Below are 25,191 nucleotides of genomic sequence, written 5' to 3'. Positions count from 1 at the left end.
AATGAGACCGGTATCAGTCAGAAACACACCTGGGTGAAAACTACCAATATCTACTCTGAGCTATTCTAATGTCTTTGGTTAGATGTATTTATTTGCATGGAACATATGGGCCCCAATAGTCAAAGGTGTTAACATAACCCAATCACCAAAGAACATTAAACACTCGAACAATGTATACAGAAACCTTAGCCTGCTTAGTACCATGGGAAACATATTATCAAAATCCTCTGAACATTTTATTAAAGGATAAAGGAAAAATAGTTAAAGCATTTGAAATGTAAATATTAAATAAGGTTTTCATTTTAACAACATCCCCTTGCTCCCTTTAGTTGGAGAGAGGTTTCAGAAGGAAAAATCCCTTGTTTGACAGTCTCTTAGATTGTATAAAAGATGGCAAAAACTGTCCTTTTGGAGAAAACAGAAGAAATTAGTAGAGATGGGCTGGAGCTGTTATTGTTGCTGTTAAAGTCCGATCCCATTTCCTAAGAACACAAAACAAGATAAACACATACAAAAGAGGAAAGAAAACAAACAGCAAAGATAAAAAATGCAGCTTCTGTCTGTGGTGCTGAATTTCACTTGCAACCTCACTGGTGGAAAAACACAGGCCCAATACACGGTCTTAATAGCCACTCGGAGACCTGACTCTGGCCTTGGCTACACTGGCGCTGTACAGCGCTGCAACTTGCTGCGCTCAGGGGTGTGAAAACACCTTGCAGCGCTGCAAGCTATTGCCCTCGGAGAGGTGGAGTACTTGCAGCGCTGCGAGAGAGCTCTCGCAGCGCTGGTGGCGCGACTACACTCGCGCTTCACAGCGCTGCCACAGCAGCGCTGTGAATCCCCAAGTGTAGCCAAGGCCTAATTTGCACCAGCTTCAGGAAGCTTAGATGCTTTTAGTTGCTGTTATGGTCAAAGGCTTAGAGTGGTGTTGCAAAATGTACAATCTTGGCTGGCTAAGCCAGACACTTATTAGACAGAAGGAAAAAGGAGAGAGAGGAAGCAGAAGATATAAAGTGAAGAAGGAAAATGACATGTAGGGTGTGGGAGGAAAACAGACAAAGTCTCACAACCCAGGTGATGTTTGGGATTCAGATGGAACTGGTGAAGGTGCCATGTCATGTCTCCCTCTCTCTGGCCCAGTCTGGTCAGGACATCTCTAAGGATCAGGATGACGAAGACCCGAGATCCCAGGAGATGGTAGGAGTGGCAGCCATGATTCACAGATCCATAAATTACAAGGCCAGAAGGGACCATTGTGATCATCTAGTCTGACCCCCTGTATAACACAGGCCATAAAACTTCCCCAAAATGATTCCTAGACCATAATTTTAGAAAAACATCCATTCTTGCTTTAAAAATTGTCAGTCAGTGGTGGAGAATCTACCACAACCTTTAGTAAGCTGTTTCAATAGTTAATTACTTTCACTGTTGCAACACTCATGCAACTGAGGTTGTTGATTACAATCTCTTCACCCTTCCCAAGTGAACAAACAATGGGTCACCTGATTCCAAATGTGCCATTCCCACAGATGGATACACAAGAAGATAGACTGAGCTACTCTCTGTTGAGGTAGTACATAACCACATTCCTCATGAGAATCTAAACAGATTCCCTCTGATTTGAGTTTGGAAAGGCCTTGAGAGCCAATCCAATGCCCTTTTGTTCTAGTACCAAATTCCCCAGGGGGTAAACCCCCATGGCACTGACCCAAAATTATTCAGCAACAAGCCTGGCAGCAAGGCAGAGGCATATGATCCAGTACCAAGATCAACACTAGTCTTCCAGAGCTGAGTACAGGGTATCATAACTGCACCAGCAAAAAAATGTTTAACTAACATTAGGGTCTAGCAAACACAGTAACCAAGAAAATGCAAAGATAAGGCTCCTACTATGTCCGCAATTTTCCCAGGTTTTACAATATCTGAAATCAATAAAATGCATGTCAGGCATGGACACATTTTCCAACTATGTGAGCCATATCTTTATAAGCAGATGTAGATTTGTCAGTGGCAATAAGGCACACTTATACCACTCTGGCTATGTAAAGGGGCCTTAAAAGCTTAGCTCAAGAGAGGACCCAAGCCACAAAGAGCATTAAAGACTGAACTGAACCTAGAAACATTTTTTAACCTTAAAAATGAAGAATACACATAAAAAGATATACAAGTGGTAGTAGTAATACACTGCCTCTCCAACATGCCTCAATCCTAATCTGGAAGGACTAATTCTAGACAGTAGAGAGAACTTGAGAACTGGTACCTAGATATAACCCAGGGCACAATCTGGATGGTTGAACAGCTGTGTCCCCCTCAGTTCTCCAACCTGGGGTGCCTTTTACATTGCTTCATTGTGAGAGCAACCACTTCTGCCCTGCTCACACGCAGCCTCTGGCATGCAAATTACTCCCAGTTATACTGCAATAGTGTTACAGCCAACCACCCTTGAATTGCACTGCAGAGCAAGACCAGCAAATTCCCAGTCCCAGACTTTCCCCAAGAAATGTGCATCTTGTAGTGTCCAGCCCTCTCCTGGACAACACACGTTAAAGTCCATCATTTTATTAACAGAAAATGATATGGACAAATCCTGTTATCTCAAATGACATTTTTCAAACACTTCAATCCAAGCACATTGGTTTAGTTAAAACAATAAAACAAATTTATTAACTACAGAAAGATAGATTTTAAATCATTACAAGTAATGAGGCATAAAAGTCAGAATTGGGTACAACGAAATCATACCATCATAGGGTTAGAAGACTGCACCAGTTATCTAGTCTAACCCCCTGTCAAGATGTAGGATTTGTTGGGTCTAAACCATCCAAAACAGATGGCTATACGGCCTCCTTTTGAAAACCTGCAGTGAAGAAGTTTTTACAACCTCCAGAGGCAGTCTGTTCCATTGTCCTACTGTTCTTACAGTTAGGAAGTTTTTTCTGAGATTTAATCTAAATTTGCTATGCTGTAGTGGGATTCCATTGCCTCGTGTCCTACCCTCTGTGGCAAAAGAGAACAACTTTTTTTCCATTTTTTTTTATGGCAACCTTTCAAGTATCTGAAGACTGCTATCATATCCTCTTAATCTCTTTTCCAAACTAAACATACCCAGTTCCTTTCACCCTTTGCTCATATGGCTTGCATTCCATCCCTTTGATAATCTTTGTTGCTTGCCTCTAGATCCTTTCAAGTTTCTCTACATCCTTTCTATACATTGGTGACCAAAATTGTACACAGTACTCTAGCTGAGGCCTAACCAGCACTGAGTAGAGTGGTATTATCATGTCCCATGACTTGCATGCTATGCCTCTGTTAATGCAACCTAAAATTGCATTTGCTTTTATTTCAACAGCATCGCATTGCTGGTTCATATTGAGGCTGTGATCCACCACAACTCCCAGTTCCTTCTTAGCAGTGCTGCTGCCAAGCCAGTTTTCCCCCATTTTCTATTTGTCCACTTGATTTTTCTTTCCTAAGTGTAACTCCTTGCATTTATTTGTTGAATTTCATTTTGTTGTCTATACCCCAGTGCTCCAATTTTTCAAGATCCCTCTGAATTTTAGCTCTATCTTCCCCCTCTCAGCTTTGTCTCATCTGCAGACTTGATCAGTATGCTCTCTAAACCTATATCTAGGTCATTACCACCACCAGATCCAGAACAGAACCCTGTGGAACATCACTTGAGACCTCCGTCCAATCCAATATCATTTCATTAATAGTTAATCTTTGTTCGCAGTTGTTTAACCAATTATGTATCCACTTAATGATAGTTCTGTTGAGCCTGCATTTCTCCAGCTTATTTATCAGAATGTCATGTGGGACTATGTCAAAAGCCTTGCTGAAGTCCAGTTTTTTATGTCCACCGCATTCCCCATACCCATCAAATCAGTTACCCTGTCAAAGAAAGAAATCAAGCTAGTTTGGCATAATTTGTTCATGGTAATCCAGGCTGGCCGCTAGTGATTACCCCTTAATCTTCCAGGTATTCACAAACTGAACGTTTTATATCAAGGGTCGGCAACGTTCGGCACACGGCTCGCCCGGGTAAGCACCCTAGCGGGCCGGACCAGTTTATTTACCTGCTGATGCCCCGGGTTCGGCCAATCGCGGCCCCCACTGGCCCCGGTTCGCAGTCCCGGGCCAACGGGGAACAGTGGGAAGCCGCGGCCAGCACATCCCTCGGCCCGCACCGCTTCCCGCCGCCCCCATTGGACTGGGACAGCGAACCGCTGCAAGTGGGGGCCACGATCGGCCGAACCTGCCACGTCAGCAGGTAAATAAACTGGCCCGACCCACTAGGGTGCTTACCCTGGCGAGACGCATGCCGAACATTGCCAACCCCTGTTTTATATATTGCTCTAGTAGCTTCCCAGGTATCAAAGTCAGGCTGAGTGGACTATAAGTTTCCCAGCTCTTCCTTTCCCCCCCTTTTTAAAGACGGGCACTATGTTAGCCCTTCTCCAGTCTTCTGGGATCTCTCCTAAGTAAATCGCAACACCTAACTTAACAAGCTAAGAGAATTCAAAGCAAAAAATCTCTCTCACCACCTGCTGCAGCAATCTTACTGATCTCCTTTCAGACAGGATCTCTCCCCAGTCTAATGATGCTTCCTTTGTCCTTCGAGTGTAGTCAATGCCATGAGTAGAGATGAAGGGAGAGATGATTTCCCCACTCTGTATACTTTTCTTTGAAAATTATCTCCAGCTGAGGTTCAGGAGACAGCAAGTCTGTGGGGACAGGAACTTTCAGCTGTTTCTTTGCCAAAATGGAGATTTCTCATTCACACCCTTTTTCCTGCCGAAGAATAGCTGCTTAACCGCATCCATTTGATTTTGTTGACACCTGGCTGAGATGTCAGTTTGCCTTTTGTCTCTGAGGAACTGGTTTGTGCCTGCTTTACTAAACTTGGAACATATCTAAGTAATGTTATACACAATAGAACCTTATAACTTTACATACAACGTAGCCAAACATTTTCCCAGTACAATAATAAGCAAATTATGAGTTTTCAAATGATACTTCACAATGCATATTTTGTACAAAATTTATCATAGCCTTGTAAAAAGGGTGAACATAAGTATGCAGACTGTCACAGTACCTGTTTAATCTTTAACTATCACTGCCAGACCAAGGCCAGACACCAACTAGTTGTGAATATGGATTTTTTTATGTCTACTCTTATCCACTTATAACTAGATTTAAAACAATTGATTTCATATAGCGCGCTAACTGACACCTAAGTGTAATAACTTAAGTGACAAAGAGTCCTGTGGCACCTTATAGACTAACAGACGTATTGGAGCACAAGCTTTCATGACATGCATCCGATGAAGTGGGTATTCACCCACGAAAGCTTATGCTCCAATACATCTGTTAGTCTGTAAGGTGCCACAGGACTCTGTCGCTTTTTACAGATCCAGACTAACACGGCTACCCCTCTGATACTGTAATAACTTAGTGAGTACTGGACTGGGATAAATTTTAATTAGTAATCTGGCAATGTAAAAGTCTTTGTATCCCACAGCCAGGACTCCATGTTACCCGTGGTTCAACAGACATGGAATTCAACACTTACCACAGAACTGTAATCCAGAAGCTCTTTTTTAAAAAGTGATGTTTCTGGCCCTTATATGGTTGCAGAAATAACTTAGAAAATGTAAGGGGAAATCTGAGGCGATAGCTGAGTGGGTGTGTGCTGAAGTGTCTGAGAATACTGGGGCAGCTAGAAGTAGAGGAGGTGTCTGGAGTTGCAGTGGGTGGATGTTTGTAGGTTGCCTGGGGCTGCTTGAGCAGGGCAGAGAGTACTCAAGAGCATAGCTGTTAGAAATGGGTGTCTCATGTGGCCAGTGGTTGTTGATGGTGGCTAGAATAGCTAGGTGTTAGCAGTAACTGGCTGGATGCTAGGGAGGTGGGAAGAGGCTGTTGCAGCTGGCTGCAAGGGAAAAGATGAGGGAGCCTGGGCCAATATTGGGCCCCTTATGCTGTAGCTGACACTTCCCTCTGTGACTTCTACCAACTTCCCTCTGTGACTTCTACCAACTCTTGCCTTTCATTGCTCCTTAATGGCTGGGATCCAGCATGGGAAGCAGTGAGAAAGAAGACACTGGCTGCCTTTTCAGCTGCAGCCAGATCAGCTGATGGAAGGTGCAACTTCAGCCTGGCCAAAGCTCGGATGGATGTATTAGGATTCAGGGTGCCAAATGTGTAACTGCTATACAAGATATGCAACACTTGGTAGCCTTGAGGAAATTTGAGTCACACTTACACCTAGGTAGTTAAGAGAAGCCAGATGCGTAGGCAGAATCACACAGGACCAAGACCATTGGAAATGAACCAGTGAGGCTGCCTACAATCTCCCCACCTTCCTTAGTGCATGTGGAAGGAAGGAGGTTCTGAGCTGAGCTGCCTGGACAATGTCATGGTGTCCAGAGTCCAGGGACATGCACAGAATTGAGAAAATTGGTGCGAGTGAGGTGAGAGGAAGGGACAATGTCATGATTGCCAAGGTCCAGGGACAGGGAAAAGATGGAGGGAAGGAATGGGATACGGAGAACACTGAAAGTATTCCCTATTGACTTTTTTTTTTTTTTACATCAATTACCATATTAAGTTTAAACCACAATTGTGTGTGTTTGTGGAGCCTGAAGGATGAGATTGAAGAGTATTTCACAAACAATAGAAAAAATGAATAGTACCATAAAATGTAGGGGTGCCTGCTGTGATATTTGGGGTCATTGTGCCACAACATACACTTGCCTAAGCCTATAAAAATCCCTTCAGCTATTCAATCTCCATACAATATATGTTATATCTTCAAAAGAAAAGAGTTTTTACTTTTAATTTAGAAAAGCAAGGAAATTAAATACACAAAATATCTAAATAATATTGAAATGAACCAAACCTGAAAACACAGGAAGCTCAAAATTAAAGCTGAAGCTGTTCTGAATTAACAAGCTAGTGTCTTCTCCCCACTTCTGCCTCCTCCTCTAAACAATGGTATGAGATACTGTAAGAATGTCATGTTAACCTTATGTCTGAATTTCATGAGTTTTGATATCTTCTGTCATGGCTTTAATGGTATTTTAGTTTTTTTTTTTTTTTTTAATTCTACTTATAACTGAATCACAAATGTCAAGTGCTAAGATCAGTACATTAATCAAAATTTCTCTTGAAATTACAATGTAATTACCATTAGCTCAAACTTCCTATTATAGCACAGATTTGAATTATGATAACTGACTATCTGGCTTTTAATATAATGAGCTCTTTTTAAAAAAAAGTTGATTAGAACGAAGTTCTTTATCATAGAAGCAAATTTTCTTGGCATATATTTGTCATTGGGGACAATTAGGCAAAAGTATTCCCTTTAAACAAAGAATATTTTATAAGGTAAATATTCTGAAACTAAAAGAGGAACTAACTTTCCCTGTACCATACAGGACAGATCATATAAATTTTAAGTAAGTTATTTTTCTAACACCTTCCTCTTTCTGCCTGTTTTTAACTCAATAATACAAGTGAAAGATGTTACTGTATTGATTGATTAACTACATATTTTACTAAGGACTCTGAAATGTTAAATTTAAATAGATATACCAGTACTCTCTCAACCACAGAGGTATTCACATTTTTAGCTAGGTCAATGGTGTGCAAACACATCTTGTGGGATTTGAAATAGCTCCTTAAAATGCACAAGGACAATCATTAAGCAAGATCTAGTATCTATCACACAAGAGCAACTCTGCTATTAATTTTATTTAGATTTCTTTCTAGTTAGTGAATCAGTACAATTATTTGTTGTCTACTAACATTGACAAAACAGATCCTATGTATCACTCCCTTTTCATCACTGCCACACCTGGCTTTGGTATACTCTGAGAAATGAAACTGTTCAGAAGGCTGGAGTGCCAGAAGTTGATCCATTTGGAGGCAGACTTCACTGTTCATGGGAAACAATGCAGTCTGTTAGACTCATCTTGCAATTGGGAATCAAGAAGTTCTGGGTTCTAATCCTAGCTCTGCCACTGACTTGCTGTATGTAGTGGTTGAAACGACTCATTTCACCTCAATGCTCCAGTTTACCCATCTTTAATAATGGAGATAATACTGTACCTATTTCACTGGAGTGTGCGAGGATTAATTTGTTAATATTTGCACAGCATTTTGAACATACATAGTGCTATAAAATTGGCAAGTACTATTATTGTTTAGTCTCCAAGAGAACTCTTGACCAGAGCAAAGATTGCTTTTATAGCAGGACTGTTGCAGATTGCTGATGGCCCTGTACATCTAGTTGCCTGTGATCTCCAAAAGATTTGGTGCTTACAGTAGTGCCTTTCATTTGTTCTTTCATAAGGAGGAGAACCTCCTAAGAACACTATGTCCTACCTTAAAGTCTGTGTGCCTAGCAAATGTCAGCAAAAGCCCTTCAGCTATCAAAGTGTTACATGAAGTTTAAGTACTGTAGGTCCTCTTGGTAGTCAAATCCAAACCATAAATTAAAACTAGTAACTGTCCAACTGTTCCAGAAGAAGATAAAAAGTCATGGTTCTTCTCCTCTGGACAAGTTTCAAGGTATCTAAGCCACTAAATGATTAAAGAAGGCAGGTCCTCAGAGTAACATCAATATCTGTACAGGGAAAGATGAACACGCAGTCTCTCTTGGTTATATTCCAAATTGTCTTTCTTTCTGAGACCCAGGTGGTACTTGGTGGGTACTGATGGTACATACTGAGCCACGTGTGGCATGATCCACATCTCTAAAATGGGACAGGGGAGAAAACTGAGTGAAAAGATCCCCCCGAAAGGGTGTGAATATGTAGTTTGACCTCCCAGTATTGCATACTTCACCTTCCCAAGGAGGGAGAATAAGCAAGTTTTTTATGGAAAGTATGTGAAAAAAAATGTGATTAACTACACATTTAAACTCAACAGATTTTATCACAATGTTCTGTTACAGATTCATTGACCTACCGATTACTGATCTCCTGAGCTACCCCTATTCCATGGTTCATAAGTCAAAGTTGTAGTGGGCTCATTTTTCTGAAGTATACAGTGTGGGACTCCCTCAAACATCTTACAAAATTCTTCACTGTATATTCTATGGAAATTTTAGTCAATACTTTTAAAGCCAATGGATAAGGTTAAGATTTTGTCAAGGGTATTTTTAGTAAAAGTCACAGACAGGTCACAGAAACAAAAATTCACAGAAGCCCACAACCTATCCATGATTTTTACTAAAAATACCCAAAACTGACAGTCTGAGCCCTGCCAGGGGCTGACCACCAGCCTCTGCTCAAACTCTGCTGCTGCTACTGCAGCAGGGGCTAACCACCACTGCTCCAGCCCAGGGAACTGACCCAGCCCCACTGCTGCTCCAGCCCTGGCCGCTGACCACCAGCCGCTGCTCCAGCCCTGCTGCTCCTCCTGTGGTGGGGTAGGCAGCTGCTCCAGTCCCACTGTTGCGGTGAGGGCTGAAGCCAAAGAAATAACAGAGGTCCATTGAAGTCACAGAATCCATGACCTCCAAGACAAAATCATTTCCTTACCAATGGGTTACAAAGTTTTAGAAGTATCAGGCCACTAAAGCTAGAATAAAGTTCTGGTCTTCGTATAACAGAAGTGGTAATGCCAAAATACAGAAGAAAAGATGCAAGAGTATATAGAAACCTTAGAAGAAAGCTGATCACATAACAAAAACCTATGAGGACACATTAAAAATCACAAATGTATAGAACTTGTAGAGATGATTAGAGAAGGATTTAATTTATGGGCAATGCATAAAATATTAATAAGGCAAATATCTTATTTAAAAGCTCTATTAAGGCAAAAGGTAACTATAAAAATTGTTAATAAATCAAGTCATGCCATTGTGAATCAATTAGCGAATAATTACAGATACAAACTATTCAACACTATGTTTCTGCACCATAAGGTGTTTAAAAGCTGAATTGACCTTTTAGCTAAATATTTTCAAAAGTAATTATATTAGTTGTCTGGAGCATTCATATTTAAATTGAAATACAGAAAAAATTAACAGATCTGATTTCAGAGGCTATGAGACAGATATAAGTCAGCAGACGTAAATCAGCATAGCTCCACTAACTTCACAGAAGTCCTCAAGCAAGACTGCACGGTCCACTTCCTCTCAATACTGCCTCCCAACACAAGGCTAGTGAAAGCAGAGCCCAATTCCAAGCTGAAGCTGGGTGCTATAGAAGTATAACCCACGTGCCTAATATGGAGATCTCTCTTGAAGAGATATATAGGGAGCAGGAAGGAATGAGTTCTGTCTGGTTCATTGTTGCTAGGTACATGCACAATTAGTGCTCTGGATTAGAATTAGTGCACAATTAGAAGTTTCTGGAATTGGATGTGGTAGTTTTGGGTATGCTCGATAGGTTCCCTGTTGCTGGGGTCAGACTCCATGAGGGCCAGTAGTCAGGGCAGCAGCTTTACAAAAGGCCATGTGCCCTGTGTGGCTTGGGAGAAGCTGAGCTACAGGAGCAGAAAACAGGCTGTTTTCCTTAACTCGGAAACATTTTGCAGCAGGTTTCTTTATCATAAGACTTTATAAAGTTGGTACTTAAGAATTAAGTTAGACTCATAGACTTTAAGGTCAGAAGGGACCATACTGATCATCTTGTCTGACCTCCTGCCCATTGCAGGCCACAGAACCTCGCCCACCCACTCATGTAATAGACCCCTAACCTCTGACTGAGTTACTGAAATCCTCAAATCATAGTTTAAAGACTTCAAGTTACAGAGAATTCACCATTTACACTAGTTTAAACTTGCAAGTGACCCCGTGCCCACATGCTGCAGAGAAAGACGAAAACCTCCCCTGTTCTCTGCCAATCTGACCCGGGGGAAAATTACTTCCCAACCCCAAATATGACAATCAGTGAGACCCTAAGCATGTGGGCAAGCCCACCAGGCAGATAACTGGGAAAGAATTCTCTGTAGTAACTCATATTCCATCATATCAACCCTTCCATAAACGTATCAATCTCAGTCTTGAAGCCAGTTAGGGTTTTTTGTTATTTTGGGAACTTGAATCTGGGGAGTTAGACCCTGTGCAATCCTTGTTGAATGTCTTTAGAGACTGAATTCTGGGTTTCAAAGTTGCTCTTCTATGGGCGATGGTTTTTTTAAGGCTCTGGAGAAGGGCAATGAAGTAAACTCTGGCTCACCCAAAGGTTACAGAAGTATTAGAAAATTTCCAAGGGAAAAATTTCTACTCAAGGTACTTCCTCATTTCAAGGACATTATAGACCACAAATGCTCAATTAAATGAAGAGGTTAAAATTTCAAATGGTTATTCTGGCCCTCATCTCCCTTTACTTTCTCTGAAAAACTGGTTTGAGGCTCTCCATCTGAAAGATGCTTATCTCCATAGCAACATCAGACAGTCGTATAGCAAGTTGCTATGCTTTTGTTTGGGATATGACCATTACCAATACAAGATATTACCCCCTTCCTTCAGGCTCTTCATAGCACCCAGAGTTTTACCAAACATTTAGTTATTTGAGATTACAAAGTATCTGTTTTTTCACCTTGTATGACTGGCTGGTTCAGGCAGCATCTTATAAAACCTTAAAAGGCTCAGTGCAAAAGAACTCGTCTTGTTCCAGACCTTAGACAGTCTGTTAATCCCCTTACAGAAAAATTCTTTCATCAGGAAAGTTCTGGACTCCATATAGGCCAAAAGCTCCCTCCCGGAATAAGGATTATTAAGCACATCTCAAACCATTGGTACTCTGAGGGAGAATTTTTGTCAGGTGGGGAAATTCTTCCTCATCAGGCTCATGCAAAATCATACTCCAGAATCCCAGCTTTCATTTAAAAAGTCAAGTACCTATCCCTTTTCATTGAAAAGCTATCCTCAAAAATATGAACTGAATTTAAATCAATGCTTGTACGATGGGGGAGTTTAAGTCGGAGCAACACTGCACCTTTAGTTAAAGCAGAGCAACTTGTGTGTAGACAAGCCCTGAGTCTTTAAGGAATCTGAAACGACAGCTTTCAAAGGTTCACACTGCCCCTGCCATCTCACTCAGAGCCTCATGGACTCAGCATAACAGCTTGGCCATGGAATTTGGCATTTTATTTCAAAATACCACAGAACTCAGCATTTTTTCCTGCAGGGAGGCACCCAACTTTTTGTTTTCTATCTCCTTCCCCTGCTGGGACCTGCCTGCAGCTGTCTCCTCTTGCCTCTTCTGAGCTTTTCCCCACTACAGGGGAATAGGATTACAGTGTACACTCCCTTCACTGTTCTAAAGGACCAGACAGGAGAGGTCAGAAAGCCAGAGCTAGCGTTCAGTTTCAGCCAGGGAGAAGGGGAGCTAGAAAGGCAAACTGGGCAACTAGGCTGCATGGAGAATAGAGTAGCAGACAAGGCCTGTGGAGCTGAGAGGAACTGCTGAAACTGACTACAAGACCTTCTCTGGTTCACAAAGGGCAGGAAGAAAATGATTCCAAGCCAAACCACCCAGACAACATCATTAACTTATGTAGGTCATAAAGCCAGACTGTTAGAAGAATAAAGCCAAAAAAAAATCCATCAAAAATAATCACTGCTAAAAATCATCATTAAAGAATTATACATCAATGAGTATTTTCAACAATGAGACATAACCATGTATGTGTTTAGGCACAGGAAGGATAGGAGAAAAAAGAATTTTATGGAGATACAATCAACACTGCCATACAGTTTAGGATTTCTTGCCAAAGAATTTAGAGGGTGCATCCAATGTGCATCCAATAAAGTGGGCTGTAGCCCACGAAAGCTTATGCTCAAATAAATGTGTTAGTCTCTAAGGTGCCACAAGTACTCCTGTTCTTTTTGCAGATACAGACTAACACAGCTGCTACTCTGAAACCTTCTATAAGTAAGTCACCTTACTACAGCTAAGTTTTTGGGCCTGCAGGAAACAGCTGAAAGACACAAGCACTAACAGTTTGAAGCTCTTCATAGCATATTGACTGAAAAATCATTACCTAATAATTGTTTTTGTGTCTGCAGTGCCTTCCATCATTATGCTCTCTTGCTGGGAAAGTTTCTCTAGGTTTTTAGTAAGAGAAGTAGCATACTACAAAGACAATCTTAATTAAGGATCTTTAAAAGCAGGCTGTTTAGAAGACAAGACAGCACAAAATGATTAAGTCATAATTGGCTACTTCTGTTAAATGAAATTTGCAGGGGAAAAAAAACAGTTACATACCAGTTTGGTGTTCTTTGAGATGCGTTACACATGTCCATTTCACTTCAGGTGCATGCATGCCAGTGAACCAACACCAGAGATCTTTTTCCCATAGTGGAATGCGTCAGGGCGGCACATGCACCTTCCACACACCCAAGCTGCTAGCCAAGGGTATAAAGGGCAGAGCTGCCCCGACCCCCCTCTGTTCCTTCAGACCAGAAACATACGTTATCTTTGACTCCAACGTACAGGAGGAGAGCGAGTCATGAAATGGACACGTGCAACACATCTCAAAGAAAAACAAACAGTTACCGAACAGGTATGTAACCATCTTTTCTTCTTTGAGTGCTTGCACTCTTTCCACTTCAGGTGACTCATGAGCAGTTCCAGACAGAGGAGGGTATCAGAGTCTACCTGAACAAGAACTCCAATGCCACTATTCCAAATCTGGCATCATCTCTTCAGAATTGAGAGAGAGTATAATGAGTGGTGAACATATGAACAGATGACCAAGTTGCAGCCCTGAAAATGTCACTGATGGCTACATGACTTAAAGCCGACAACTCTGCTTTTGCCCTTATAGAGAGTGCTAAAACACTTTAAGGGGAAGGAACCTTAATGATATCATAGCACCGATGAATGCATGAAGGGATCCTCTATGAGATGACCAGTTGTCCTCTCATCATCTCAGCAAAGGAGACAAATAGACTGCTTAGATGTTACTGATTTGTTAGATGTAGCTGGAGGTGGTCTCTGATTCTTATGGTGCATCCTAGAGATTGGCCCAGCTACCTTGGCAGTTAGCACATCCCTGGTGGACCTAAGAATGGAACTGCTTTCTCTCCAGGGTTGGAGTGTAAATGCCTAGTGATTTAAGGATTGCCCTAGAATCTTTAACAGAATGCAAAGCGTCATCTGTTTTCTCAGGGAATAAGTTTAGGTACAATTGATCTAAGGTTAGCGACTGGTCCTTTGGGACTGGAAGTAACCTGAATATTGCCGTAGTTCTTGGCATAAGGGACCATCTATCACAAAGGTATGCTCACCTGGTGTAACGATGAGGTTCTGACGGGACCCAACTGAGAGTGCAAATTCAGAACAAATTGCTTAAAACAGGACAGTTACAGCCCAAGGCTGGGGTTTTTCCACCTCTAAGGCAAACCAAACCAGCCAGATTAAGAGGACTTTGGTCTCACCCCAGTGGCTAACCACAAGTCACACAAGCAATTCCCTTAGATACTCCAGTTTCCCAGTATCACCACCAGTGCCACTCGTTATGGGGACAAATGGTTATGAAAACCAATACCCCAGTAAAAGAAGAAAGGTTCTCCTGATCCCAAAGGATCAAGCCCCAGACCCAGGTCAATATACAACTCAGATCTTACCCACAAATCAAGCTGTTGCCAATCCTTTAAAATCTAAAGGTTTATTCATAAAGGAAAAAGATATAGATGAGAGCTAGAATTGGTTAAATGGAATCAATTACATACAGTAATGGCAAAGTTCTTGGTTCAGGCTTGTAGCAGTGATAGATAAACTGCAGGTTCAAAATCAAGTCCCTGGAATACATCCCCAGCTGGGATGGGTCATCAGTCCTTTGTTCAGAGCTTCAATTTGTAGCAAAGTTCCTCCAGAGGTATGAAGCAGGATTGAAGACCAGATGGAGGAGCTGCAGCTGCCTTTTATAGTCTCCTCCAGGTGTAAGAACATTTCTTTATCCTTACTGTGGAAAATTACAGCAAAATGGAGTCTGGAGTCACATGGGCCAGTCCCTGCATACTTTGCTGAGTTCCAAGGCATATTTGCCTCCTCTCAATGGGAAAATTGTATAGCTGATGGTCCTTAATGGGCCATCAAGCAGACTAGGCAGAGCTAACACCAACTTGTCTGGGAAGTTTCCCAGAAGCATAGCATAAGTTTGAAATACAGACAGTATAGAGCCAATATTTATAACTTCAACTACAAAATTGATACACACATTTAGACAGTATAATCATAACCAGCCAACCATAACCTTGTCCTAGACACCTCATTTGACCGCCTTTATACAAGATTTGGTGCCACTACAGGACTTTGGTTGCAACCATGTTCTATATGGTCCCAGTTCAAATCAATAACGTGACACCTGGGCAGAGAAGCAGATCAGCGTACCCAAGGAGAGTGTCTGTAACTCCCTGTTTAGCCGGTTATAGAGCCCAAGGCATGTACATACTTGATAATTGGTTGCTGAAATCTAAGCATAGAATTCACAGCCAATTTGGGGTTTGTGCCCTGGTTCCTAACAGCCTGTCCTGAGGTTGGCATTCACACTCTTAAAGCATTACAACTGCAGCCAAGAAGCATAACACATAGTGACTGCCATTACCCTTACCTGAACTGCTGAATCCACCTAATCTAAACCAGCCTGGAAGGACTATCTTACTTCCCAGAAGTTTTCACCTCACAAGTGCTGTATACTTCTCCTTAGCATCATCTAGCAATTTGTCAATACATTTCAACATTTCGACAATCATAACGAACTACGAGAGCATGATGATTTGCAATTCTAAACTGCAATCCTGGTAACAAATAAACCTTTCTCCCAAACAGATCCAATATTTTATATCTTTGTCGTTAGCTGTAGATTTAGATCGCCCTATCTCACCTTTTCATTCACAGCCATCACTACCAAACAAGCTGGGGTTGGGTGTGAATAAAAGTACTGTCCCTCAGAGGGGACTTAGTACTTCTCTGTTCTTCTGCCAGTGGGCCTCAGAGATGAGGGAGTTTGCCAAAGGATTTTGGTAGACTCCAAGATGTTCTTATTAACATGTTGTGCAACTCTAGCAGGCCCCGCAATATGCAAAATATCCCTAACTTCTGTGGGTTGTCCTCCGACCAGTTCAATTTGTACACCCAGGGAGGTAAGGAAACAAAAAGTGGGAATTTTCTGAAATAATTTTTATGGATGTTATGCACAGTAGTGATATATTTGACTTGGTACTGTACCCAATGTTTACAGAAGGGTTAAAAATGCTGCTACTGGGGCAGAGCCTTTTGAAAAGGCTGTGTGATGTCCCTGCAGATACTTCTGGGAGTGAACTGATCACTGAAGAGGGTAAGAGGCTCTGAAACAAAAGTCTTCCTCAGTGGGACTTGCTAGACAAAGCTCAGTGAGAAGCAGCAATGCTAGCACCCAGAGACTCAGTCTCGGAGACACTGAGGAAGCGTGGCCTACCCTTTGAGGTCTGCCACACTGAAGGAGTACTCTAAGGGACTGTTTAAAGCCAAGGGAACAGTGCCTTGGGGGAGATTTAGTAATGTAAGGTCTAGAAGAAGACAACCACCTGGAGTCCGGACGAATTCCCCATGGATTCCAAAAGACCTCTCTTGTACCTAGTACAGTACCAGGTCCCAACCCCAAGACATCCTATTCCTGGACCCACTCTTATAAGAATCACAGTGCTAACACCTTGACCTGCATGAAGAGGAATGAGGAGATGCTCAAGACCTTCTGTAGTGGAATCTTGAAGCATAAAACCCCACTTCCAACTCTGAGGAAGAGTAAGCACAGTCTAAAGGCCAAGGAGGCAGGAGACTGGAACCAGAGGAAGCATCCAAGGTTTTCCTGTACATCTGGCTGGCTCCACAAAAGACTTTTAGACCCTGCTGGAACTGACAAAAGTTCAGTCCCAGATGGCTACTGAGGAAGATACCAGTACCAGTGCTTGTATGGCAGGAATAGTCGATAGCTGGACCTCACCTTGCATCGGTGGTGAGCACCAATAGTCACAGGAGATCCCTGCTGCACTGTATGTTTCAAGTGTTATTGGTACCAAGAGAGTAAGACGTATTGTATATGCCATAGAAGGTACCAGCAATGTCTCAATGGTACCACCTGAGGTGCCTGTGTCAACAACTCTATAATGCTAGAATGCAGTACCAGGGAGTGCCTAGCAGGAACTCCAATCCCTGTGCTGGTCTTCTAGTGTGAGTCTGTTTGGGACTAGCACTCAAAGATGAAGAGGGCTTCTTCTGGCTACAAGAGGTTCAAGTGTTAGACTTCTGATGCTGCTTGCAAGGTACCGGAGACAGAGAACAGTGTCTTCTCTCCAGCTATCTCCACCCAAAGATGTCACCAAATCTGGTGTCATGCTCTGAGACCGAGTCAAGTCCAAACCCCTATGTATCAAATGGCTGGGTTTCAAAGGGGGTCACAAAGCTGCTTCCATCAGAATAATCTCGAAGTCGAACATCCATCAGCTTCTTAGTTCTGTAGTCCCCTACAGATATGACACTTGTGCCTCACATGTCCTTCTCCAAAACATTTTAAGCAGCGAGAGTGAGGATCACTCACTGGTTAGATTTGAGATAGCCGGAATAGCATTTAAACCCCAGGGACTTAGGCAAATCTCGATGGTGCGCTAAAAGCTCAATGAAAAGTAAAATAAAAATCAATACTTTTTCCTAAACAAGTACCACTAACTAAAACTATAACTATACTAAAACTATTTACAATAAAAAAACATTTAGGAAAAGATTCTCTACAGACAGAATGGGAAAGAGTGTGAGAAGCTCACACATGCTCCAGATACCAACCATGGTCAGTGAGAAGGAACTGAGGGGGGGTCAGTGAGGCATCACTCTTCATACCCCTGACGAGCAGCATAAGTGCACGGGGGTGGGTGTGCCAACAAGTAGTACTATGAGAAAAAAGATCTCTAGCTCCAGTGCAGTAGTACGCACACATCTGAAGTGGAATGGACACTTGAAGATGAATAATTGACTCTGTATTAATAGATACACTTCTCTGTTTCAGGATTTAAATTCATATTTTCCATTATAAATTAAGTACTGTAGAAACACTAAAATTCTAATATATTTCAATCATGTATAACATTATATGAATCTGTTTCTTATTATTTCTCTTCAAACAGCTGCGAATGTCAGCTTGTGAACTGCATCTCAGCAGATGTGCAGTTCCATGTACAGTGTACATCACAAACAAAATGTACATATTCCAATGTGACTTTCACACAGACTTATGCCACTATTCACACCTTGCTTTTGAAGCCACAATCCATCATTGATAATCCTGCCTCCCACCTAGAAAGCAGGGAAGCAGCACTTTTAAAACAGATTGAGTCTGTTTGATGGATTAAACAGGGTGTGCTCAGATAACAAGCACTGGGACAAGTATGTCACCCACTGTACACGAGACAGTACCAAAAATCCCCAACTGCTGGAGATGGGACACTAGATAGGGAGGGCTCTGAGTTACTACAGAGAATTCTTTCCCAGTTATCTGCCTGGTGGGTCTTTCCCACATGCTCAGGGTCTCACTGATCACTGTATTTAGGGTTGGGAAGGAATTTCCCCTCAGGTCAGATTGGCTGAGACCCTGGGGGGGGGTTGCCTTTCTCTGTAGCATGGGGCATGGTTTAAACTAGTGTAAATGGTGACGTCTTTGTAACTTGAAATCTTTAAACCGTGATTTGAGGACTTCAGTAACTCAGCCAGAGGTTAGGGGTCTATTACATAAGTGGGTGGGTGAGGTTCTATGGCCCGCAACATGCAGAAGATCAGACTAGATGATCACAATGGTCCCTTCTGATCTTAAAGTCTATGAATTTATGCTCAGATGACTAGCAGTGAGACAAGCATGCCACCCACTGTAAGTAAGACAGCTTAGTCCTTCAGTGTTGAAAGGAATTATTTTCCCTACTTTCTCCCTTAATATAGACCGTGATCCTTCAATGACTCCATGTAAGCACAGGGGCCCCTTAGAGAGTCAGCTGCAGGACTGGTGCCCGGTTGTCCTCAAAGATAAATAACATACTGCACCTGTACTATATATCTGTATTTGTACTTAGTGCAAAACTATGAGTCTTCAATCTACTCACAACATCCCGCTTCCTTCTCTTATATGAAATCAGATCACTTTGGAGGGGTGACAAGGATTCACTTTTCATCATGCATTTGTCTGCATCTGTGTAAATTATCTCAAACTCAATATTTTTGTCATTTAGTAAAATTAACTAACCACATGATAAGACAGACTGAACAGCAACACTGCATATTCATTCCATTACTGGCTAGCCCATTTTCTGGTCATATTATGAAAGGGGTAGGGGGGAAATGAACCCCAAATCATCTTGAAAATATTCAGGTCACACAAAGAAGGGAAAAAATGTACCCTTCTGGTTACAATTTCCGTAATCACAAACCATTTATTTGAAATCCCTTGGAAGAAAGATTAAAGGACATGATCATAGTACTTTGGGCTGAAAATTTAGGTTTGTTTAATGCAGTTTTTTTTTTACAAACAAAAAGTCTACTAAGAGAAACTTCTTTTATAATTGTAATGAAAACTTTGTAGTTTGGATTTAAACATTCCTCTGCAGTGTCTGAAATCCAAACATCCCATCAGCACAGTAGCACGAGAATCAGAAAGTGAAATTTAGTAAAGAGCATCAGTGGTGAAATGATAAACGTGTTTTTTAAAAATCCTCATACTCAGATTAAAGTGAACGCTTTGTTGTGTGTTGGGTTAAACCCTGTTGTTATGAGTTGGCCATAACTGCCATTTTTCATTCAGGATGAATGTAAAGAGGTGATTGAAATGACAGCCATCAAAAGGACAAAAACAATTATATTCTTCAGTCACTTCTACCCACAACACCCCAAATCTGGCTAGCCACTTGGGTCAAAGGGGGTAACAATATTTTTAGATATCCTAACTCAAACAATTCTCAACTGACTTGCACCTTATGCAGTTACTTACACTTGTATAAAGTGAGTGTAAAATACAGCAATGAGTATTTTGGTAGTGTTTTACACTCTCCTTGCACTCTATTTGCAGATGTGTAAATGATTACACTAGGTGTAGAAAAGCAGTAGAGAATCAGACCCACTGTATTTCAATTTGCAGCCGATATTTGAATGGATAATCCTCAACAACTTGTTATTCAAAATTATGAAGAGAAGCAGCCATGAAAACAGTCATTTTATACAGTTGACAAAACACTCCAAATGTTTAATATTTAAAATCAGAATACGTAAGAGAATAATGAAAGTATATGTCTCAATTATGGTACCAACCTGTGCCTTTTTTCTTCTATAGAAGGTAATCTATGAAGCTGGGTCACATGTATCTGCTTCTCTCCTTGGATTTTACAATGACAGTGACCTGAAACAAAACAGTAATAGCTTGAATATACAACCCATGAAAACATTTCCATATAGGGCCTATTTTCAGAAGCACCAACAACCGCAACTGAAGTGAAAATGAGCTGCAGATGCTCAGGATCTCTGAAAGCCTGGCCCATAGTTTCTTTAGTGTAATAAATCACATATTTTTTCATTGTAAGTGCTCAACTATACCATGAAAAATCTTTATAAGACTATTAGTAGAAGAAGCATCACCTGTGTGAAGTAGGAACTGACCTCTCACCGCATATTTCAATTGTTTGCAAAGGTAGAGAGTTCACAACCTCAATTACCTTCAGAAAATACATAATTTTGTGAGAATGTTGCTTCACTTTAGATTTCTAACTACAGGTTAATCAAAGTCTGGTGATAAGTGTTAAATTCCTTCCCTTTCTCTAACCTGTAGTTGCTCACTGGGTCAAATGAGAAAGCCTATTTCTGTAGCTATCTACTTTCATCTATACCCCAATGTCAATGCCATTACATCACCAGCACTAGCCAGCAGAGAAGCAGACTGTCTACTTCTGCCACAGCATTTACCTTCACCCATCAGCATACAATACATCCATTATAGCATTTTTGCCATAGTTGTTTTGTCACTTTCACTGCACAAAGTACAATAAATTGCCTCTAGTATCATAACTGTTTTGCCCTTATCATTGTCTTCAAAAGTCTAGTTGTCGATGGATGTCAGCACAAATGTACCAAGAATTAAAAATGAGTTAAGCTTTTAATAGAAAAGGTCAACTGAAATTGACAGTTTCATAATTCTTTTTCCTACAAGACATTACAAAGTAATACTTGTATATAATAATTATGGCCATTTTATGGCTATCACAGTCATGGATTACATAACTTTTATGCTCTTTAAAAAAAATTGATGACTTGACATTTTTGGAGTTTTCCATATATGTGACAATAAAAATATGAACCAATCTAAATAAGAAATTTGAGGACTGCCAATTTAAAGGTTCATAGATTTTAAGGACAGAAGGGATGGAGATCACTAATGTGGTATACAGAGGTAACAGTTCCCTACTTCTGCTAAGTGTTCCCCTGCTTCTACATCCAAGGATCATGTTAGTCCTTTTTGCCACAGCATCGTGCACTGGGATCTCATCTTCACTTTGTTATCAACAGTGATCCCCAAATCCTTTTCAAAGTCATTGTTTCCAAGATACAGTCCTTGCCTTGTAAGTATGGACTGCTCTCTTTGTTCCTCAATGTATGAGCTTGTAGTTGCATAAAGACTGTTTTTAAGTACAACTTCATAGTACAAATAGGGTGTTTTTGCACAATGAACAGTCTCAGTTAGCAACTGTTGCTGGATAATAGTGTTCTGTAGACAAGAGAGAACAGGTGAATCTTAAGGTGATTTGACGGAGGATACAATGGTGTTTTCAAATGGATTTTGGACAGGGAGTTCTTTCCTGTATACATAAGGGATGGCATGGAAGAAAGTCTACTCTCAAAAATATTTTTGCACTAACAGGTGGTAAAGACACACATTGTTGGCAAAAGCAAAGAGCAGTTGTCAGCACAATAATTAGAGCAGCCACACAGAGCTCATAAAGTATCTTGAAAGTAAGGCAAAAAAGCTTGTTTGAGATATGGTGGAGAAGACAGAGCTAGTAGAAGGATGCACATAACATATGATGTGGTAAGAACAAGCCAAAATGATCTTAGCAGGAGCAATTTCAAGGGATTTTTGTGCTGTGGTCAATGTTGCAGTAGTCAAGGCCAGAGGGCTATATCAAAGATACTCACATTATGGGCCTGAGTGATTGGAAAGATGGTGGTGATGTGATTGAGGCAGTGATTCAGAAAGCTGGGAGAGCTTGTGATGAAAAGATCAAAACTCAGTTTCGGCCATGTTAATTACAAGTTAATGTCTGGTCATCCATGAAGAGATGTCAGAAAGAAAGGCTGCAACCCATATTGGAAAAAGGGAGACAAGTTCAGAGTGCAGAGGAAAACGTGTGAGTCATCAATGTAAGATGTATGCAGTGTTGTCGTAGTCATGTCAGCCCCAGGATATTAGAGAGACAAAGCGGATGAGGTAATATCTTTTATTGGACCAATTTCTGTTGGTGAGAGAGACAAGCTGATGAGTTACACAGAGCTCTTCCTCACCCACCTTGTCTCATCAATGTAAGATGATAGTCAATGCCATGCAAGACCATCCAGTGATAAGATGTAGAGCAAGGTGTCAAACATATTGCGCACAAGCCAGATCCCTCCTCTATTACCCTTTCTTTCAGCCTGCAGTTGCCTCAGCAATTTGTAAAGGCATCCATCCTGCAGCTGCCTCCCTACTACAGCTCAGAGGTCCCGGGAAGGACCCAGAGCAGGAGGAACTGAGGAGGGAGCTTGTGCCTGGCTGGGCACAGGTGCCTGAATCTCTTCCCCGCTACACCATCACCAGTCTTCAATTCCCTCCTGCTGCCTCCACTGTATTGCCATGCAGGAGTGAGTTCCTTCTATCTCACCAACCATCCCAGCATCAGATTGTCAGACCGCTCCCCTTAATCTGCCAGTGATGTCAGTCTTTACTATTACTCCATTCCTCCCATAAGTACTTTTGTACTTCCCAGCCTCCTATTCCCACCCCCTCCCTGTTGCTGCCAAATTCTGAAGGACCAGGCTCAAGGCAACAACTACTTCTCTACTCCCTACCTCTGCTAGTGAACAGAAACCTAATGGAGAGAATCATCTAAGAGAGTGGGGGGGACAAGAGAAGGAAGGAGGAATGAGAGACTACCCAAAGAGAAGGAAAGTGGGGGAGACAGAAGAGGCGAGAACAATGTTTTTTTATTCTTGTATATTAACATTAACTTCATTGTCATAACAGTCCAGGATATCTTTATGGACTTGCAACTTTTTAAATAAGTTATCTTCTCTCTCTCTAACACATACTATAATAATTTTGTCAGATAAATGAATTAAACATTTAACAGAATAGTTTTGCTTTCCTTTGGAAAGCAAAGAGGCCTGTGTACAGTAATTTGTATTTTCTACATGGCCTCTTTACAAACTTTCTTAATATTTATGTTCAACTTCTTAAGGTCTTGTCTGAAAAATCCAGAGAGTAATGAATAGAATGCAAGTTATCTAATTTGAAGATAAATGTCTGAGCTAATCTTGCCTAGATATTTACAGGTGACTCAAGAGAAACCAAATATTTCAAATCTGGAACCCAATTATCCCATTAACCTAAAAAAGAAGTTTTAGAGTTTATCCTGTCACTTAACCTTTAAAAACAACCCACATACAAAAGAAAAATATATCCTGTTTCTTATCAGGCAGCCCAGTAGTACAGCTGCTTTATTTTGTGTAACAGGGAGATCATGACACATCACAGCATTATTTGAAGGCATATCCCACTCTAGTTTCAATTTTATTTTTTAAAAGGTGATATATAATTGATTTGGTTTAAACAGAATCTTTAACGTTACCCAAACCATAGAAGAGATACCTTGGTAAAAGTTAAGAGTCCTGGTGTTAGAGAAAAATAATGCCATACTGCCAACCTGGGTAACAAGTATTGGAGCAAGTTACCTTCTGTTTTGGGGTATTTAGGTTAAATAATTATATCTAGCTCTTAAAAACAAATACTGAATTGAAAACTGTTACAAAAATCTGACAAAAATATTTAGGTGTCGTTATGACATAGTTCAGAGTTTTAAAAATGTGTACCACAAATGAGTTAGACTTGCAATAATGTAATTAGAAACTGTACCTGCAACAAACAGCAACAATTGCTAGATAAAATAGCAATATGTCAAAGTTTATTTTCACAGTACACACTAAAATGATAATCAAAAGCTTGTGATTTCCTGCGGATGTATTTTGGGTTTTTTTTGTTCTAAATCATAGGTTAAAGGCATGCTGTCAAGCATAAAACAAATTAATTCAGAACACAGATTAGTCATTTCTCTTTCACCAGCCTCAATCCTGAAAACATTACTTGAGGCATATGCCAAAAGGCAGTGTTGTACTCCTTTCCTAAACTGTTCAAAAAGACTTTCACGTACTACACTGAAGAACAGAAGTAATCAATGTAAGCCATATTCTCCATTGGCTAAACATTGTGCATAAGAATTAATTTTTAAAAAAATGTTTGTTTAAAACATTACATAACCCAGGGAGATCCTAAAAATCTCACTATGTACAAATTTGACTTTTTACAATCTGCGGTTCTCACGTTAAGGAGGCCTAAAACATTAGACTCAAAATGTGAATGTTTTTAAAAGAGCAATTAGTAACTGATCAAAGGGAGAGGTTACTAATCTTGTGCAGTAACTGGAGTTCTTCAAGGCAGATGTGAAGGAGTCACTAATGGGATGACAATTTGCTCGGGATTGTGACAGACCCCAGATGTACCTCCGATCCCAAGAGGAATGCACCTGATGTTATAATGATGGAAGGTAGATCTTGAATAAATGGGACTCCTACCCATATCTCTGGGTCCTTCCACCAGATGAATGACTATAGAACATAGCAAACAGCAGACACCTGTTTGTACAGATAGTGCTTGTTTAGTATATAGACTATCCTGAGCCATTCTGGAGGCATCAAAGATGTAACCTGGCATGCTGAGTTACAAAAAACACAAACTGCCATGTGCCCTAATAGTTAGCGAGAACTTCTTGCTGAGGTTTGAAGATTGAGCTGAATCCTTGAGATGAGAGTAAGTGGAAAAATCTGTCCATAGGTAGGTAAACCCTAGCTGTCACCGCATCCAGAGACGGTCCTATGAACTCCATCCACTGTACTGTCATCAAAGTGGACTTCTCAAGAT

The 25,191-nt window shown here is 41.0% G+C and overlaps 1 protein-coding gene across 15 annotated transcripts in view; it reads right to left on the bottom strand.

The window, feature by feature from the left end:
• Positions 1-25,191, bottom strand: part of FUT8 (fucosyltransferase 8) — a 246,741-nt gene that overhangs the window by 167,639 nt on the left and 53,911 nt on the right. For 12 of the 15 annotated variants that reach the window (XM_065595255.1, XM_065595262.1, XM_065595266.1 and 9 more), the window contains exon 2: positions 20,283-20,370. The gene's annotated coding sequence lies outside the window, so the exon portion shown is untranslated. Of the gene's footprint in view, positions 1-4,541; positions 4,725-20,282; positions 20,371-25,191 lie in introns of all 15 variants that reach the window. The other 3 variants (XM_065595268.1, XM_065595258.1, XM_065595259.1) reach the window with 1 other exon arrangement.

Source organism: Chrysemys picta, chromosome 4, assembly GCF_011386835.1.
Source record: "Chrysemys picta bellii isolate R12L10 chromosome 4, ASM1138683v2, whole genome shotgun sequence".
Lineage (NCBI taxonomy): Eukaryota > Metazoa > Chordata > Testudines > Emydidae > Chrysemys > Chrysemys picta.
Note: the sequence above shows the minus strand (reverse complement) of the source record. Positions and strands in the feature narration are given on the sequence as shown.